An 18961-nucleotide genomic window follows, 5' to 3' on the forward strand; every position below is an offset into this window, starting at 1 on the left:
AAAATTATCTTACGAAATATAATAAAAACCCAATAGATATTAACCCAGAGCCTGTCACAAATAGACCTGTAAGATCAAAAGCGAAAAAAGCTAGGCTGGCATTAAAAATGTGTTTTTAAATCATTTTCTTTCATTTCAATGAATTGCCTCGTTTCATAACAATTTATTTATCAGTCCTGGTTGAACTTCGTTGAGGTAAGCATGCTGGGACTGTTTAGAAATACTGTTCATTTTAGTTTTATTGATTTTATCCTCTTGTAAGTTGTTTTTTCTTATTTGTATTGCTGAGGACGGCCCTTGGACATAGGGCCGAAATATTCATTCTAATTTTTTCCCCACTGTCTTAAAAAATTCCCTATTGTTCTTCTTGTGTTTGGTGTTTGTGATGATTTTAATTACTAAACACTCAAAAATTCCAATTTTATTTTACTGTACTTTCTATTTTATTTTTCAATGTTGAAATTGAAAAGAAAATATTTGTAATATATTTCGTTTCGAGTAAGAGCGCTAGTAATAAGTAGCGTAATAGCGCCACCTAAGTAAGGTAGGATGTTCGCACAATGTGCTATTTTTCTTTTGGTTTGTTTTAGAGGAGAGCAATTTGTATAGAAGGAGTTTTTGCAGAAACTTTGAAAGGGGCTAGTTCGATTGGAAATTGAAAGTTCTAGTGCCCGTTTTAACACTTAAAAGTGATTGAAGGGTAACAAGCCTCTCCCCTATTTCCCTAAATGCATCAAATATAAATTTTTAGATAGCCATTTTGTTCACTATAGTCAAAAAGTTAAGTGATTATGTCTTTGCGGACGACAACCCTCCCCAAAAGCCTTCAGTACAAGGGATATAATGATTACCCATTACAAAAAACTAATGTTTTTAAGGAACAGATGGTTGTATAAACTTCAGAGGGGCCTCTTTCAATTGGAAATCAGAAGTTCTAGTGCTCTTTTTATGAGTCAAAAGTGACTGGAGAGCGAATACACCCCCCCCTCAATTCCTCATCTCCCCAAATGTACCGAATAGAAATGTTGAGTTAGGCAATTTATTCAAATTGGTCCAAAGATAATTAAATAAGATTTTTGAGATTGAAACAAACCCCTGGAGTCTGGGGGTGAAGTGTTGTAAATTATGGCCCGGGGGCATAAAAGGTTTCTATGGAAGGGGTAGTCGTATCAGCTTTAGAGGAGGCTTGTTTGATTGGAAATTGGAAGCTGTAGTTCCTTTTTAAGAGTCAAAAGTCATGGAGGACGAAACAGCCCCCTCCCCCGACTACCCCACTTTTTTTCTAAACACATCTGATTGAAATTTTGAGATAGCCATTTTGTCCAAAAAAGTCGAAAGAACTCATAACATTGCATCCAGGTTCAACACGGTCCCCAAGAGCCCCAGGGCAAGGATTGTAAGTCATGTCCTAGGAGCTTATAAGGTTTTTGTAGAATGTTTGGTTTGCTGCTACTACTGTTAACACTAATAATAATAATACACTATTACTTCTACTTCTGTTCCCACTACTATTTGCTACTATTATGATACTAGTACAATTAAGGCTACGCGTATGAAGTAGAAAATTTTTCAGAACATTGAAAGGAAGTTTGAACTAAAGCAAAATCTATCATGTGCATGCAAACTATTAAAAGGACAGATCTCAAGAACAGATTTAGGTATTAAGTTGGAACTTTCAGACAAGACTTAAAGGGAAAGATCAATTGGCAAAAAGGTAATATATGCATGTCACTAATACCACTGCTACTTTCACTAATACTACTTCTTATGCTGTTACTGAACAACTCCATCTATTACTTCAACTGCAACAATTGTAAGGCTAAGAGTAATAAGATGGAAAGAGCGTCAAAAGGGGCCAAAAGGGCATATCAGCTATGTTTTTGGAATAGCTTACCGTATCAAGATGGAACTTCTGGGATATCATGAGGGGAATGTTCAACTGAGCAAAAGGCAACATGGTACTACTTTTAATATTACTATTACTACTACTTTTGAAACTGCTTCGAATACAACACTAATTCTGTTACTATTTTTCCTACTGAGACCACAACTATTGTGATGCTGGTGCTATTAAGGCTTAGTCTATGAAGATAAAACTTGTGAGAGCACTGAGGGCATTATTGAACTCAATCAAGACATGCTAGGTAATTTTTGTACTGTCAAAAGAATATGTCTTAAGAATTGAGTTGCATATTAAGTTCGAACTCTCAGAGAGTTCCTCAAGGGGTAGATCACTTGACCAAAAGGCAATTTGGACACGCGGCTAAAATACTACTGTCGCTGCTACATTTACTAGTTCTACTCCCTGTTTACTTCTATTGCTCTTAATACCGCTTCTATTGCAACTACTTGTATGGTTAAGACTATGAATATGAAAATTTTAAGAAGTACATGCATACGCAAGTTATCAACAGTACATATCGAGAAGCTCATAGCATTCGCTAACTGTATTAAGTTGAAACTTGCAGGACTTGATGAGGGGGATGTTCAACTGATTAAGCGGCAATATGTTAATACTACTGCTGGTACTTTTACTAATGCTATTACTTTTACTATTACTATTAGTAATGCTATTACTAATAGTACTAATTATGGCCCGACCGGTATATTGACCGGCATATATTATCGGGTCGATATTGGTGTCAGTGGCTTTATCGGATATTGGAAAAATAAATTGTATATTGTATAATTGTATTTTTTTGTTCGCAACTTATCAAGAATACGGCTCCAGATTTTTTCAGGTATTTTTTACCTGTCCAGTTCTTCGAGGTAGATGTACCAGCTAAGTCTCACCATGATGGGGAGATAAGCAGAAATAAGGCGGCAATATTTGAAACGTGTGTAGAGTTCAAGAACGTGCAACCAGAGAAGTTGTTCTTGCTTTTCTCCTGGATCACAGATAGAGGCACCGGCCCTTAAATCATGATGCACTCAATACGGCTAAAAGGTGACTACAGGAAGAAACACAGAGTCAGATGTTGAAAAAATAAATTAGCAACTGCAACAAAAAAGAAGGAAATTCCAAAACGATGGAGACTATGCCCAGCAAGTTTCATTGGCTGCCTGTTCAATATCACTTGCCGATGAAAGTGTTCTTCGGTTAGTGATGCAGGTAATGCCTTATCATTCCAGCCCTGCTTAGTAGCTATCCAATATAATGTAGGCTGGTTCACAGTTTAATAATATTAACTAGCTTTTTGATTTACCAGCCGACAGACATATAAAAGATAAAAAAAACCTTACATATACTCTTTTTGTTAAAACTGTAGAGAAAATACTTTCTCCTTTCCCCAAACATAGCTTTGTAAACCCTATTTTCACTACCCCTTCAAAAAACCTTATCCAGAAAGTTTCAACTCAGTCCCTCAGTCGTGAGATAAACGGGGATACTCCCTCACTTGAGTGGTTAAAAAGTGACTAAATAAACAAAATAAACTTAAATAAAAAACTAGAATAAAATGGAAAACTAAATAGCTAGAATAAAAGATTAAAACTAAGTAAAATAAAACTAAATAAAGAACTATAATAAAATGAAAGACTAAATAACTAGAATTAAAGCCTAAATAAATGAAAAAAAACTAAAAAAAAAAACAAAATAAAAGAAAAGACTAAATAACTTAAAAAAACCTAAATAAATTTCAACAAATAAGGAAGAAGATCGACCTTTAGCAGATAATATCGATCAAGAACTGGAATGGTACATGAGTAAAGCTATCATTGAATTAAAAGCTGTCCGTTAGACTGGTGGCGAAATAACAACAGTCCTTACAATAGACTGGCAAAACTCACTCGGAAGTATCTCTGCTGTCCACCTTCTTCTTTCCCAACCAAAGGAGTTTCAGCATAATTGGGAATATTTATGATGACAAACGAAGGTCCCTGAAAGGAAAAAATGCAGAGAAGTAGTACTTTTTGCATTACAAACTTGTCCAAGGTGGATTAGACTTTCCAGACTAGAAATTTATTTGATTTAATTGTTTTTCTAAATAATTTCTAAATAAATGTTTTTCTCATTATTTGGAATGTATAGTGAATTATTGAAGCGGTTCTTTGATGTTTCATAGACCAGGGAGGAACACTTGAGTATGTATACTGACAGAATGTAGGGTTTAAATTTTAGGTATTTTTTTTTCCGGGAGAAAATTTATCGTCAAATTGAATCGGTATCGTATCGACACGATACTAATATATCAGTGTCAGTATCACGAAAGGACGCTGGCAGAAAATTTTACAGGGGAGTGGGGAACACACTAAAATAGCAGTGATGATTGGGTGACAGGGGATATATTTCAGGATATGTTTTCGTAGGAATAGTTCATTTTTAAATACTTTTAGGAAAAAAACGTTCAAATAAAAGAACAATTAAATTGCCTGATAAAAGAAAGAAAATACAGTAAATTTTAAACGGCAAGGATTCCTGGCAAAGGGACATAATTTAATTTAAAGGGATAAATTAAAATCAAATATATATTAAATTATTATGCATTTAAGCCTATAATAAAATCAAACTCAGACCAAAATTACAGAAAGATTTATTGCTTTGGTTTACACTTGTCTTTATGCAATTTCCTACTCCTTAGAATATTTCCAGAAGGAGTAGAGATACTCAAAAATCACCCTGCAATTTATAACAGCCATGTAAAATGTACCTATTTAATAACAGGACAAGTCTCCCCCTCGAACTTAAATCCCTTATATATATTCAGTCATAAGAAAATACAATAGCGAAAGAGAAACAATTTAAACTTAACTATCCAGCTATCAAATTGACCTGTTTCTTTTTATTTTTCTATTCAACGAAATAAAATGAAGAGGTTGAAAAAAAAACCATCACAAGAGAATCTTATCAAATAGTCAGTGATAAAAAACTGGAAGTAAAAAGTGACTTGGGCTAATATTCACCAAAAATAAATCTGCAATTCTCATGACAATTGCTACACCGGCAGTATTGGCTTTCTATGCTGATTCTAAATATATAAAATTCTTTCAGTTTATTGTTACACACCCAAAACCACAAATTTCAGAACATTTTTCTGATTTAAAAAAGGGAAACACCCCCCAAAAAGTAAGTGATCTTATTGAAAATCCTTTTATTAAAAACATCATATCAGAGACCCCCCCCGTGGAGGTTTCAAGCTCTAATTTTCAAAATATGGAATTTTTGCATTTTTTCTTCTGAAGAAACATCGTCGATGCATGTTTATTTTTTTGTTTTTTTTTTTTCCCAGGGATGATTGTATCAAACCGAAGGCCCGAGATAATTGGGAGCTCATTCAAACGTAAATTTAAAGCTCTTTTTTAAATGACCATACAGACTGGACCAGGATAAAGTCTCGTTTTCTGCCATTTTAGGGCACCAAACTACGACTTTACCCCAAACAGGACGAATTTCCATTCAGTTTAAAATGCTTAGAAGCTGACTGCTTTTAGGCTTCCCAGTTGCAAAAGAAGAAAGGCCACACGGTGGCAGCACTGGATTCAACCAAGTTGATTCTCTTTATTTGTAATAAAATTAGGCTACGTTTCGTTATCTGTAATTGCGTATCAACTATAATGAGGGGGATGAGTCATTGTTTATGTGAGGGTAGGGTAGATTCCTAAAAAAGTACGTTCTAATGGACAAACTGCTTACTCTTCATGAGGCTTCCCATAAATACTGAAAGAGGTGGGGTGAGTAGGAATTAATTAAGATGTTTCTGTATACAATAGATTGTATACATATAGATTGTCCTTTTGGCCAACTGTCTGGGGCTACACGGAAAGTAGGTCGTCCTTGTCTGGGTTGGGAAGATGTCATAAATAAAGATTTAAAGGAAATGGGAACTTCCTGGGAGGGTGTAAAGAGGGAGGCTTTAAATAGATTAGGTTGGAGGAGGAGTGTGCGTAGCTGTGTTGGCCTCAGGCGGCTTGGTGCTGCAGTGAGTTATTAGTAGTAGTAGTAGTAGTTCTGTATACAGCTAAAATTTCACATTCCCATATCTACCAGCACAGAGGTGGAAAAGGAAAGGCAGGTCATCATTAACCCCGCCAGGAAATTTCTTTGGGATGGCAAATACTGATAGGAACTTAGTTTTCCTCAATTTTAGATGGTAATGTTTTTCTTTTTCTATTTATATGAAGTACTTCAATGTATATAAATGTGATGTATCTATTGATAAGAAAATCCTATTTTAGCGGTTGTGATGGCTTCAATTATGTAGGAGATCAAAGGTCTCACAGAATTTCCATCCATACAAACAATAATACTTCTTTTCATCTAACCAAAATTCCTTAGCAGTAATATCAACAAGAATTTTTTTTTTTTACCAAGATTACTATTTATCGCCGATTTTTTAAATATAATTAAATTTTATTAAAAATTGAACTTCCAAATTTAAACGAAGGGCGGTACTAATCACCGTACAGCTATTAATTTACATATTTTAAAAGCAATTTAAAGGACTGATAACTCAAATTATATCTTGGTTAGGCCTGGGTATGATTTGGAAAACAATCAGAAATTAAATAAAAAAGGAGCAAAAGTTTTATGAATACAATACTTTTGGTAACGAAGAAAAAACGATCAGTATTTCAATGATCTCTGTTTGGATATTAAACAAAAAAACAAAACAAGTTTTTTTTTAAATGAAAGTAAGGAGCGACATTAAAACCTAAAACGAACAGAAATGACTCTGTATATGAAAGGGGCTTTTCCTCCTCAATGCCCCGCTCTTTACGCTAAAGTTTGACTATTTCTCTTAACTCTACATTTTAAAACAGTAAAAAACTTTAGCGTAAAGAGCAGGGGGTTGAGGAGGAAAAGCCCCTTTCATATACGGAGAAATTTCTGTTCGTTTTAAGTTTTAACGTCGCTTCTTACTTTCATTTAAAAAAACTTGTTTTTTTTTTGTTTAATTTCTGGATGTTTTTGAATTAATGCATGTTTGATCTCGGCTCTCCTCACATAAATAATTAAAAGAAATTTTGCATATTAATTTTCTTGGGTTTTTTCATAGTTTTAATTGGAAGAGTTTGAGAAAAAAGGAGTGGAGGAGGAGGCCTAGTTGCCCTCCAATTTTTTGATTACTTAAAAAGGCAACTATAACTTTTAATTTCTTACGAACGTTTTCATAAGTAAAAAATATACGTAACTTACGAATTAAATTACGTAGCGAACTTCTATATTCGTATTTTTTTATTGCGTATATGAGGGGGTCACTGCTCGTCGATACCTCGCTCTTTACATTAAAGCTTAAATTTTGCCCCAATTCCTTAAGAATGACCCCTGAATCACAAAAGCCGTAGAATAAATAGTTGAAATTACTAAAAATAATTTAGCGTAATGAGCAAGGTATTACGAGGAGGTAAACCTCTCATATGCGTAATAATTTCTGTTCGTTTTGAGTTTTAATGCTGCTTCTCACTTTCAGTAGAAAAAACTTTTCATATTTGTTTTTTCATTCTTTTTTAAATAAGGCTAGAAAATCCTGCGCCCCCTCCATTGAAAGTCTCTTCCCCATGAGAAATTCCTCCATGGAAAGATCTTCCCACGTAACCCCACCCCTCAACTCTCCCCCCTAATTTTTGAATTAATGCATATTTTGATTTCGGCTCCCCGCACATAAATAATTAAAACAAAATTTGCATATTAATTTTTTGGGCTAAATGGCTTTTTCATAGTTTTAATCGAAAGATTTTGAGAAAAAAGGAGTGGAGGAGGAGGCCTAGTTGCCCTCCAATTTTTTGATTACTTAAAAAGGCAACTATAACTTATAAGTTTTTACGAACGTTTTCATAAGTAAAAAGTATACGTAACTTACGAATTAAATTACGTAGCGAACTTCTATATTCGTATGTTTTTATTGCGTATATGAGGGGGCTCACCCCTCGTCGATACCTCGCTCTTTACATTAATCTTAAAATTTGTCCCAATTCCTTAAGAATGACCCCTGAATCACAAAGGCCGTAGAATAAATAGTTGAAATTACCAAAAATAGTTTAGCGTAAAGAGCAAGGTATTACGAGGAGAAACCCCTCATATTCGTAATAATTTCTGTTCGTTTTAAGTTTTAATGCTGCTTCTGACTTTCAGTAGAAAAAACTTTTCATATTTATTTTTTCTTTTTTAATAATAATGCTAGAAAATCCAGCGCCCCCTCCATTGAAAATTTCCCCCATGAGAAGTTCCTGCATGGAAAGATCCTCCCACGTAACCCTACTCAACTCCCCCCCAAACCAAAAAAATCCCCCTGAAAACGTCTGTACACTTCTCAGTAACCATTACTATATGTAAACACAGGGCAAAGTTTGTAACTTGCAGCCCCTCCCACGGGGACTGCTGGGGAGTAAGTCGTCCCCAATGACATAGTTATTAGGTTTTTCGACTATGGTGAATAAAATGGCTCTCTCAGAATTTTGATCCGGTGACTATTGAGGAAAAATGAGCATGGGAGGGGGCCTAGGTGCCCTTCAATTTTTTGGTCACTTAAAAAGGGCACTAGAACTTTTAATTTCCTTTAGAATGAGCCCTTTCGCGACATTCTAGGACCACTGAGTCGGTACGATCACCCCTGGGAAAAAAAAACAAACAAAAAAACAAATTAACACGCATCCGTGATTTGTCTTCTGGCAAAAATGCGAAATTCCACATTCTTGCAGATATGGGCTTGAAACTTCTACAATAAGGTATTCTCTGATACGCTGAATTTGATACTGCGATTTTACTTGACATCGTATGACTTTTAGGGGGTTTCCCCCCCTATTTTCTAAAATGAGGCAAATTTTCTCAGGATTGTAACTTTTGATGGGTAAGACTAATCTTGATGAAACTTATATATTTAAAATCAGCATTAAAATACAATTCTTTTGATGTAACTATTGGTATCAAAATCCCATTTTTTAGAGTTTCGGTTACTATTGAGCTGGGTCGCTCCTTACTACAGTTCGTTACCACGAACTGTTTGATTGATTGGTAATCAAACAGTTTCTGGTAATTCGTTACCACGAACTTTTTGATTGATTGGTAATCAAACAGTCCCTGGTAATGGACTGTAAGTAAGGAGTGAGCCAGCTTTATAGCAACCGAAACTTCAAAAATGGAATTTTGATACCAGTAGATATATCGAAAGAATTGGATTATGGATTAAAGTAAATAGCGAGGTATTACGAGGAGGTAAACCTCTCATATGCGTAATAATTTCTGTTCGTTTTAAGTTTTAATGCTGCTTCTCACTTTCAGTAGAAAAAACTTTTCATACTTGTTTTTTCAAAGAATTAAGAATTGGATTAGCGTAAAGAGCGAGGTATTACGAGGAGGTAAACCTCTCATATGCGTAATAATTTCTGTTCGTTTTAAGTTTTAATGCTGCTTCTCACTTTCAGTAGAAAAAACTTTTCATATTTGTTTTTTCATTCTTTTTTAAATAAGGCTAGAAAATCCTGCGCCCCCTCCATTGAAAGTCTCTTTCCCCATGAGAAATTCAAAAAATGGAATTTTGATACCAATAGATATATCGAAAGAATTGGATTATTATGCTGATTCTAAATATATAAATTTCATTAAGTTTAGTTTTGCCCATCAAAGACTTCGAGCCTGAGGAAATTTGTCTAATTTTCGGAGAAAGGAGGAGAGACCCTCAAGCATTCATGGAATTTTACTGAAAATTATTCTATCAGATTCAGTGTATCACAGAACCATACTGTAGAGGTTTCAAGCTCATATGTGCCAAAATGTGGAATCTTATTATTTTGCCAGAAGAAAGATCACGGATGCGTGTTTATTTGTTTTTTCTTTTTGTATTTCCAGGGGTGATCGCACCAACTCGGTGGGCCTAGAAAGTCTGGAGAGGGCTCATTCTAACGGAAATAAAAAGTTTCAGTGTCATTTTTAAGTGACCAAAAATTGGAGGGCAACTAAGCCCCACCCACGCCACTTTTTTCCAAAATTGTTCGATAAAAATTTTGAGATAGCTATTTTATTCAGCTTAGTTGAAAGACCCAGTAAGTATGTCATTGAAGATAAAGCGACCCCCTACAGACCCTTGGGCAAGGTTTTTAAGTTATAAAATTTGGTTTTTACATGGTTTATGTATAGTGTTTGCAGTTTGGGCGTATGTATACATTTTTCAGGTTGGGAGGCGAGGATGTATTTTTCGCTGGGAGGATTTTGCATGTGGAGAATTTTCAATGGGGAGGCAAGTTTAAAGGGGGTGAATGGTCCTATGTCAATTTTAAATTCTTGGTCAACCTGCCTAAGACTCTTGGCAGGTGTTACTTGCTAAAAGATGACTAAAGTATTGGTTTAAAAAGAGAGGCACACTTACTCCCGCCGTTAACCCGTGCCATTTAACCAAACACTTGGAAAACTACAGGTTCTACGACTATCTTAGCTCTATGACTATCTACCTTAGTTCTACTACCCTAGGAATGACGCATGGACGGATAATAGATAGACATATTTAATAAAAATTGAACGAACATCATTTTTATACAATCCTAATAAGGGGATGGGGGTTAATTCCAGAATTGCCTCCCACTCAATTGGACTTTATGTCTCGGCCTTTTCTATGATTAGCCATGACTTGATGCCCATAACTATTCGATTTTAATTCAAAAATTCGATTTTGAATTAAAATCGAATAGTTGTGGGCAAAGCGACGAAAATTGAAATGAATAATCAAGTTAACCTAAAACAGGAATAACTTACCAACCAATAGGATTAAGGATAGTGCACCCTAAAATCCAGAACTACTTACCAAAAAACTTCACCAAAAATGCTTCACCAAAAACTATTTACATTTAAACTGTCGCTTTTATTTTAGCTGTCCCTGCATCACAGACAAGACAGCAACAACGGAGAATATTGATTCATCGAAATGATGTTTCAATATACCCCACAAAGAGGTTTATTGGTGTTAGGTCAGGTAAACATGGTGACCATTCAATTGGCACTATGAATAAATAAAACCCGAAATGAACAGAAATTGAGATGAATAGTCAAGTTAACATGAAAACAAAGGGAACTTACCACCAACAGGAATAAGGATCATGTACCCTAAAATCAAGAGCGTCATTTGTGATTCAGTGAAAATTCCCTTTAATTCAAACTGTCACTTTATTTTAGCTGTCAAAACATCACAAACAGCACAGCAACAACGAAAATTAATGTCTTAAGGCTATTTGTCTATGCTAAAAAAAATAAATCTCACAAAGAAATATAGTGGTGTTACCTCAAGTGAACGTGGTTCCCGTTCCATTGATCTTCTGTGTCCTACTCAAACACCAGGTATCGAGAAAGCATCCATCTAGCTCATTAAAAGACCGGAATATCTAGTAAAATATACAATATAAGACAAACTTTAAAAAGGGTAGCAGTTATACCAATACCAGTATATGCTCGTAATCTATATATATAACAGACCAGACCCCTTTCCTGTTTCCATGAGTACATGGGAGGATACAGAATTATTACTTAGAGGGGTAACAACGAAACCTGACCTCTTTTATTATATTTTACCCCATCATGCCCTTATTATGTGCGACTTTGAACCTTCCAAAGAGGAGAGCCAAAACAAAAAAACAAAAAAACAAAAAAAAACAACAGAAAATGCTCAATTTTTGAGTTACATCACTTTCGAAAATATATTGTTTATCAAATATTCAATTTTCTAAAATTAGCTGGTTGAAGCAAAAGATTCGGACATATTTGTAAATTCACTTATTTGTTTTTAGCGATATAGCGAATTCACGTAGGGTATGAATTGACTATAATTGTTTATCCAAGTCAGCCACATTACCTAATTGCTATCAAAGATCTTTCAAGAAATAGAAGATGAAGAAAAAACAAAAACATTCGTACACCAAATTGTTTATTTAAATCATTAGCTAATGCCCTAAATTACCTAATTGCGATAAAGATCTGTCCAGAAATAAAATATAAAGAAAAAAATGGAAAACAACAGCTAAAAAAAACAGTTTTGCACCAAATTGTTTATTTAAAGCATTAGCTAATGGGCTAAATTATCTAAATGTAAGCAAAGTTCTGTCCAAGAATAAAAGATAATAACTACCTATAAATGAAAACATGAATCAATACTGAGATATAGTTTGAACTGGACTGTTCCTTTGGTAAGTAATATTCTGTGCTGTGTAAATTAACTCACCAGTCCGTTTTTGTGGAATATTTACAACGTTGGCTTATAAGGTAAAAACCCAGCTTTCCGATTATCTTGCCTGCTAATTTGATGATTAGTTAATTTGCTCACTTACAGTGTTTGACTAGTACTATTGACAGTGTCCTAGACCAATATTGATAGTACTGTACAGGAATGTAGAGGGGGAAAGAGGTAACAGGGCCCAACCCCTCCAAAGTCTTAAACATCCTTTAATCTCTAGGAGCTTCTTGTAGAAACTATCAGGGGTTTGTTTTATTGTTGACCCTTCCCAAAAATATCCTCCTCAGGTGCCTGATGCTACTGCACAGATATACCTAACTTGCAATTGGGTTGGGCTGAGCAAAATATGGGCAGGCTGTAAATAGTCAGTACAGTGCATCAGTGATTATGTCGAGTACTCAGGCCTTATTTTAGTCGCGTTTGACGCTAATACTACTATTACCACTGCTACTACTAATAACTCACTGCAGCACCTAGCCGCTTGAGGCCAACAAAGATACGCATACTCCTCCACCATCCTAGTCTGTTCAAAGCATCCCCAGCTGATTTTACGCGTTTTATTTTCCTTCTTATAGATTCTTGGGTTACTGCTAAATAGGACCTCTGGTACTCATGGCTGGGGCTCTTGCGATTCAAAAACAGGGTAACAGCTCACAAATTTCGGGACACAGAGGCATCTTAAATGATATCGGGGAAAAATCTGATAAATTCAACTGTCTTTCAGAGTGAAGCATCTACGTTCCTAAACCACGCTTGACCCCCATCATTACTGTAGATTTTAATATTCTAATATTGGTTTGCAGACCACGATTAGCAAATTATTAGTCTTCTAAACCTTTTCAATTGTGAAGTAAAACATCCTGCTTCCTGGTAATTGTACTTCAAATATCTTCATTGCATCTGTCATCTTCACAAATAATACTACCTATATAATGGAAACTATCCCCTTGATAGATCTTCTCGTTACCCAACATCACCTCTTCAAACATTGATCGAAATAAAAACTGTTTTCAGTAAAGTACTAATGACAATCTGGCTTTGAGAAGGTTAAAGAGCGTTGAACCTATTTCTGATTGTTTTATTTTGAGTCTAACTTGAATATTCATTATAATTCTTGTTTTTTTTTTGTTCTAATTTTTCGATAGTTTAATAGTGATTGCTCTTAATTTAAGCATGAGTTATTATTCGACAATATTTCTGCTTGTCTTTTGTTTAATTAAATAAAATAACAGCTTTTAGCAACTGAAAGTAAGGAGCTCATTAAAACTTCAAAGAAACAGAAATTATTCCGTACAAGAAGAGGCTGCCCCTTCCTCAGTCCCTCAAGTGTTACGTTAAATTTTTTTAGTGCTTAAAAAAGCTTCTTGTTTCATTTCAATGGTCTTTGTGTTTCAATAGTTCTTCTTGAAGAATTTTGACGAAATTACAAATATTAGCACAAACATCGAGGAATTGAGGTAGTAGCAGTATCCCCTCACAGGTGGAATAATTTCCATTTGTTTTAAAGTTTTAATTATGCTCCTTATTTTCAATTGTAATTCGCCCCACGTATAAATGAAGATAGCACGTTTAAACTAAAAAAAATATTTGAAAAATTCCCCCTGTAAACAGCTCCCCCTCGTGTAAAAAGCATTCCCTTGTGGGAAACTCCTCCTTACCATAAAATTTCCGTCTCCTCGCCCCCTAAGACAGAAAATTTCACCCAGAAAATTGTTGAATACCAAATTCGGAGACTTTATTGGAGACAAAACTTTACAATTTCGGAAGAGTATTAGATGACATAATTCATAATTAACTAACCTGTCATTGGAATTTTTAGACTAGAAAATGTGGAAAATATGGCCGGAAGGAACTTCGCCTTTTTCACAAATTTATCCTTAGGAATATGAAGCTCACCTGTCAAATGGAACATACCCATTAATAGATTTTCCTATTAATCCCATTAATAGATCTAAAGATCAGTAAGCTTGTTTTTTGTTTTTTTTTTAGTGATGAAAACATGTCTTTCAACGTCACAATGATTTAACTAAAATATTGTCTCAGTATTTTAAAGAAGCTCGAAACACATTTTTTCTGGATAAATCCTTTTTCACCGCTTTATTCAATCTTATGCTTCTTACTCTTCAATAGTATGGAGGTAAGCTTTTTCTTTTCTTTTAAGACCGCTTTCTAAAGCTTATAATAAAGCTAAAAACCTCAGTCAGGAAAAGAACCTTTCAGAAATTACCCCTTTACTTAATCTCAAATAATTATATATTCTTTTGTGTGCATATTTTTACTTTTGCTAAGCATCATGGTAACCTCCTCTAGCGCTTAAGTGCTCCACCGTCTTTTTCTTCTGATCAAAACTAACTATCATCATCAAAATACAGAAAACTTTATTCCTGTTCCTTTTACTCCATGTGAAGATCATATTTCAATCCTGCAATGGTGAGTTATATCGTATGGAATACAATGCGTGAATCGTGTTTCACTTACATGTTGTTTCAAAATTTTTTTATTTTTTTTGGATTCTTTGAAGTTATTTCTTCCTCTGTTTTGTGCACAGGATTCATTAAAGTCTACGCAATTCTTTTGCTTTAGTATGTTTATCTAATCTATTTAATTTCTGATCTATATTTTTTTTTTCTTCTCTACACGTAGCAGACTATTTCTCCGAATACGTGACTCGTAGGTCTCCCCCGAGGCCAAGGAACCCACTTTATAGGCGAAAGAACCCTTAAGGGATTAGTATAGCATATTATTGTGTGTGTATTTCTCCGGGAGTAAATACTATCTTATCAAGTGTATATGTTGTGAAGCTTGTAAGCTCAGTCAGCGCCAAAAATACCGAGAGGGTTATGCAAGGGAGGGGGGGGAATCTTATGCATTCGATTTTCGCAATAGGTCTGGATATTCCAATGACAAATTAGTTAATTATGAATTATGCGCTCTCCAATGAGCTACATGCCCCTCCTGACACTCCAATCACTACATACCCTTCCTCTGAATAAAATTTTTGAGAATACACAAGTTGACAAGAAAATGTTTAATTTATAACTTAATATCAACATGGAATTTTAAAAAAATAATTTAAAAAATTTGCAGGTAAAGCAATTTATTCATTGATTTTACTTGGGAAAAATAAGTATGCTGATCCTTCAGAGGTGTCAAATCAAGAAAATTTAGGTTTTTTTTATATCTTAATGGGGAGACTACCGTTTTTATCAACAGCCTTTCATAACCCGTTATAATTGTACAAGAATTCTGAATACACGGTTTGAAAATATCTGACTGAAAAAAACTTATGTTATTATGTTTGGATATGTTATAATGGCTTCTGATCACTTTGTTACTCTTCCAGAGAGGTAAGCACATGATAAATTTATAACATCGGAAAAAGTAAGAACATATTTATTGCTTAGTTTTGTCTATACAATGTCCACCGCTTAAAGTATGTTCAAAGCAGACGGATGCACGGATGGGGTACCGACATATGTACATGCATAAAACACACTTAAATCCATTTTTCAGTATAAGTTCAACTTTCCAATATATATTTGCCACTCTCCCGACGTACTACTCAATATATTTCTCAACTATCAAATATATCGGACAATCTTCAATTATAATGGAAGAACTGAGCGTGCTGAACCTAAAAAACCTCAACACAGGTATTCCATTTTATTTCAAAATGGAGGTTGTAAATGGAGGTGTAAAAAGGGTTGTAAATGGAGAGAACACTAATACGTGTTATGTAACCATTACCAAAAACAGCTGAGCTCTAATTTGTCGACAGTACTAAGCTTTCAAAGACACGAACATTCTGTAAGCGTCCAGACTTTGTTAGCTGTCATCTACCCACGAAGCATGCGCCAACTTATCGTCAAAAACAATAGACCGACAAAAATATTTTATATTAAATTTGAGTTTTTACTGTCCTGTCACCTAGTTTTACATTTGGTTCAAGACAACTTTCTTTGCAATTGCAAATAAGACAATCAGTTTTGTTTCATTGAAATGTTTAATTGGGGCTGTGTATGGACCAAATACACATGGATAACATACATGGGCCACATATAAATGTCAAGTATGGGCCAATTATCCCATATGAACGCTTCAGCCCACCAAAGATCTTTTCAAAATAGAAAAAAGGAACAATCTATATTTTAAACACCATCGGCATAATTCAACAAAGACAAATATAGACGATTATACAATAGACTGAGTTTAAGTACCTGCTGAACTTAATCATGCTGTTGCTGCATAAAAGTAGTAAAGAGATAACCCTTTGACAGATTTCTTGTTGGATTGGAATAACAGTGAGGAAATGTTTGTCTCACTTGGTGACTAATCTTAATCTTCACTTTAACCTATAAGGATTTGCAATTTTCCGAGCCTTGAAATAGGCTTCAGCGTGAATAGAGAGGAAGTTAAAATCTCCTTAGGGGAAAATGGAGGCTTTCGTTCCATTCCCGAAAGCCTTATTTACATGTCCTTGACCAACTACTTTCCACGACCTAAAGATTCCCTAAATTCAGGTTTTGGCAAGACCTTCATATTTCATTTTAAACAATTCTTACAGTGCATGACTCCTGTATGACAGGCTGTGTAGCCGCTACTTTTTTACCCACTAACATGAAATTTTTGCTGTTGAGATTGTTTTCTGTATTCTTCGTGACAGTCAGAAGTGGATAGCTCCTTTTTTATGCCTGTTCTGTATAATTAAAACAGTTCTTACAGCGTATGGCTGCTGTATGACGGGCTGTGTAGCTAATGCTTTTGTACCCACTAACATGAAATTCTTGCTGTTTAGGTTGTTTTCTGTATTCTTCGTGACAGTCAACAGTGGTCCACTACTTTTTTATGCCTGTTCTGTATAATTTAAAACAGCTCTTACAGCGTATGGCTCCTGTATGACAGGCTGTGTAGCTGGTGCTTTTGTACCCACTAACATGAAATTCTTGCTGTTTAGGTTGTTTTCTGTATTCTTCGTGACAGTCAGCAGTGGTCCACTCCTTTTTATGCCTGTTCTGTATAATTTAAAACAGCTCTTACAGCGTATGGCTCCTCTATGACAGGCTGTTTAGCTGCTGCTTTTGTACCCACTGTCTAGCATTCTTTTTCTCATCTCATTAAACAAATAAGTACCTCTGTTTATATAACTCTGTGTGTTTTTTATATGACTGATATTTTTGTTCGACATAAGGAAATCAAAATTTCTTGTAAAATTCTTTTCGCCTTTATTAATAGCACGAATGAAAAAGAAATAAGAATCGGTTATTTTGCCATGAAAAGAGGTTCAATTTTAATTCTAGGACCAAGGATTCGCTAACAACAAATCATAAAAAAAAGTCCTTGGATCAAAGAGCCTCAGTGAAAAAGAAATGAAGAATTAGGTGGATGGTGAGGGTCTCCTAAAGGACAAGAAATGTGATTAGATCAGAACTAAAGGAATAGGACTAACCTTTCAGATGTTTCCCTTTCGTTTTACTCAGAGAGAAACTAATGATTCGTTTCATCCCTTGAGAATAAGTGTCAAAATGAAAATTAAAATAAAATTAGTTCAAAATAAAGTCTGTCCTAAAATAATACATTTTATGGTTAAAACGGTGCTTGGGATATTTTGGCCCATTTATAAGGTAGTAGAATTTTTTTGTTTAAAATTATACATGTTTTATTATATTATAATTGTGATGATTGATAAACAAAAATTGTTTTATCATTAGAGTTTTGCGCAGTAGAATGTGATTTTGACAGACCACACATGATGACCATCAACATAGTCGGCAATGGAATGAAATCATTATGTTATAAGACAAGTTACATCTTAGAACTTTGCCAACTGTTATCACAGATGCAAAGCAGCAAAGTGACTTGATTTATAGCATCGAGCTTGCTCCTCTAAAGTGCAGCATAAAATTGTACAGTATGGCCAATTTGGTTCAGAGATAAGACACATCACAGCGCGCAGTTTGGGAAAATTCCCAAATTATCATAGCAATAGCTTCCAAACTTCTCCTATATTCAATCACAAAACGCTAAAAATTACTCATTTTGATGGCGCAAATGCAGAGTCATGACAAAAGGTCTGCAACGGATGTGTCCCAAAAACCGTTCATAGAGAGTATAGGAATTTCCCATACTGTATAATATTAATGTTGTTCTTTAAAGGGAAATAGATTCCAATATCCCAACCATATCGAACTGAGATCCTGTGGATCATTCTTTAGTTTTCTTTATTTTTTTTCATGAAACTGAATCCCCTTATGAGCATCTCAAACAGTTATCAGCACTACCCTGGTCGAGAATGAAACTTATTCTTCTGTTGTTGGTCTAAATTTACCCAGTAAAGAGATAAAAGGTGACAGAATTGACAAATCAAGGGAGTTTTTCAACTTGACTCTTATGAAAAGGTGATGGTTCACTTATTTCACAAACAAATAAGATTTTTTACTTTCAGAGTGACTTCAAAGATGAAAATGTTAATGGTTTTACTGCTTTCAATGTTCTTTCTGACAGTCAGTGGTGGTCCAGTACTCGGTGGTGCTTGTGTTGCAGCATGTTGGACAGCATATACGGCATGTATTGCAGCGTCAGGGGGACTTGCAACTCCAGCGTGTACTGTAGCACACACCATTTGTATGAATGCATGTTGGGCACCCACACTTGTACCATCACCAATATGATTAACGCTTGCATATGGCTTCCTGGTTGTGGTAGTGCTACAGCTGATACAGAGGCTATTGTTACTGAATAGAATCTATTTTAACCGTTCGTATACTGTATTTGTTAATTTTACTGAATAAAGGATGTATATTGACCAGTAA

The 18961-nt window shown here is 34.9% G+C and overlaps 1 long non-coding RNA gene across 1 annotated transcript; it reads left to right on the forward strand.

Moving 5' to 3' along the window:
- The first annotated feature begins 11642 nt into the window (after window positions 1–11642).
- LOC136041055 (uncharacterized) lies at window positions 11643–18961 on the forward strand. The gene is made up of 2 exons (XR_010620955.1): window positions 11643–12105; window positions 18595–18961. It is a non-coding gene; the product is annotated as an uncharacterized LOC136041055 (long non-coding RNA).

The sequence above is a fragment of the Artemia franciscana genome, chromosome 21 (assembly GCF_032884065.1).
Source record: "Artemia franciscana chromosome 21, ASM3288406v1, whole genome shotgun sequence".
Lineage (NCBI taxonomy): Eukaryota > Metazoa > Arthropoda > Branchiopoda > Anostraca > Artemiidae > Artemia > Artemia franciscana.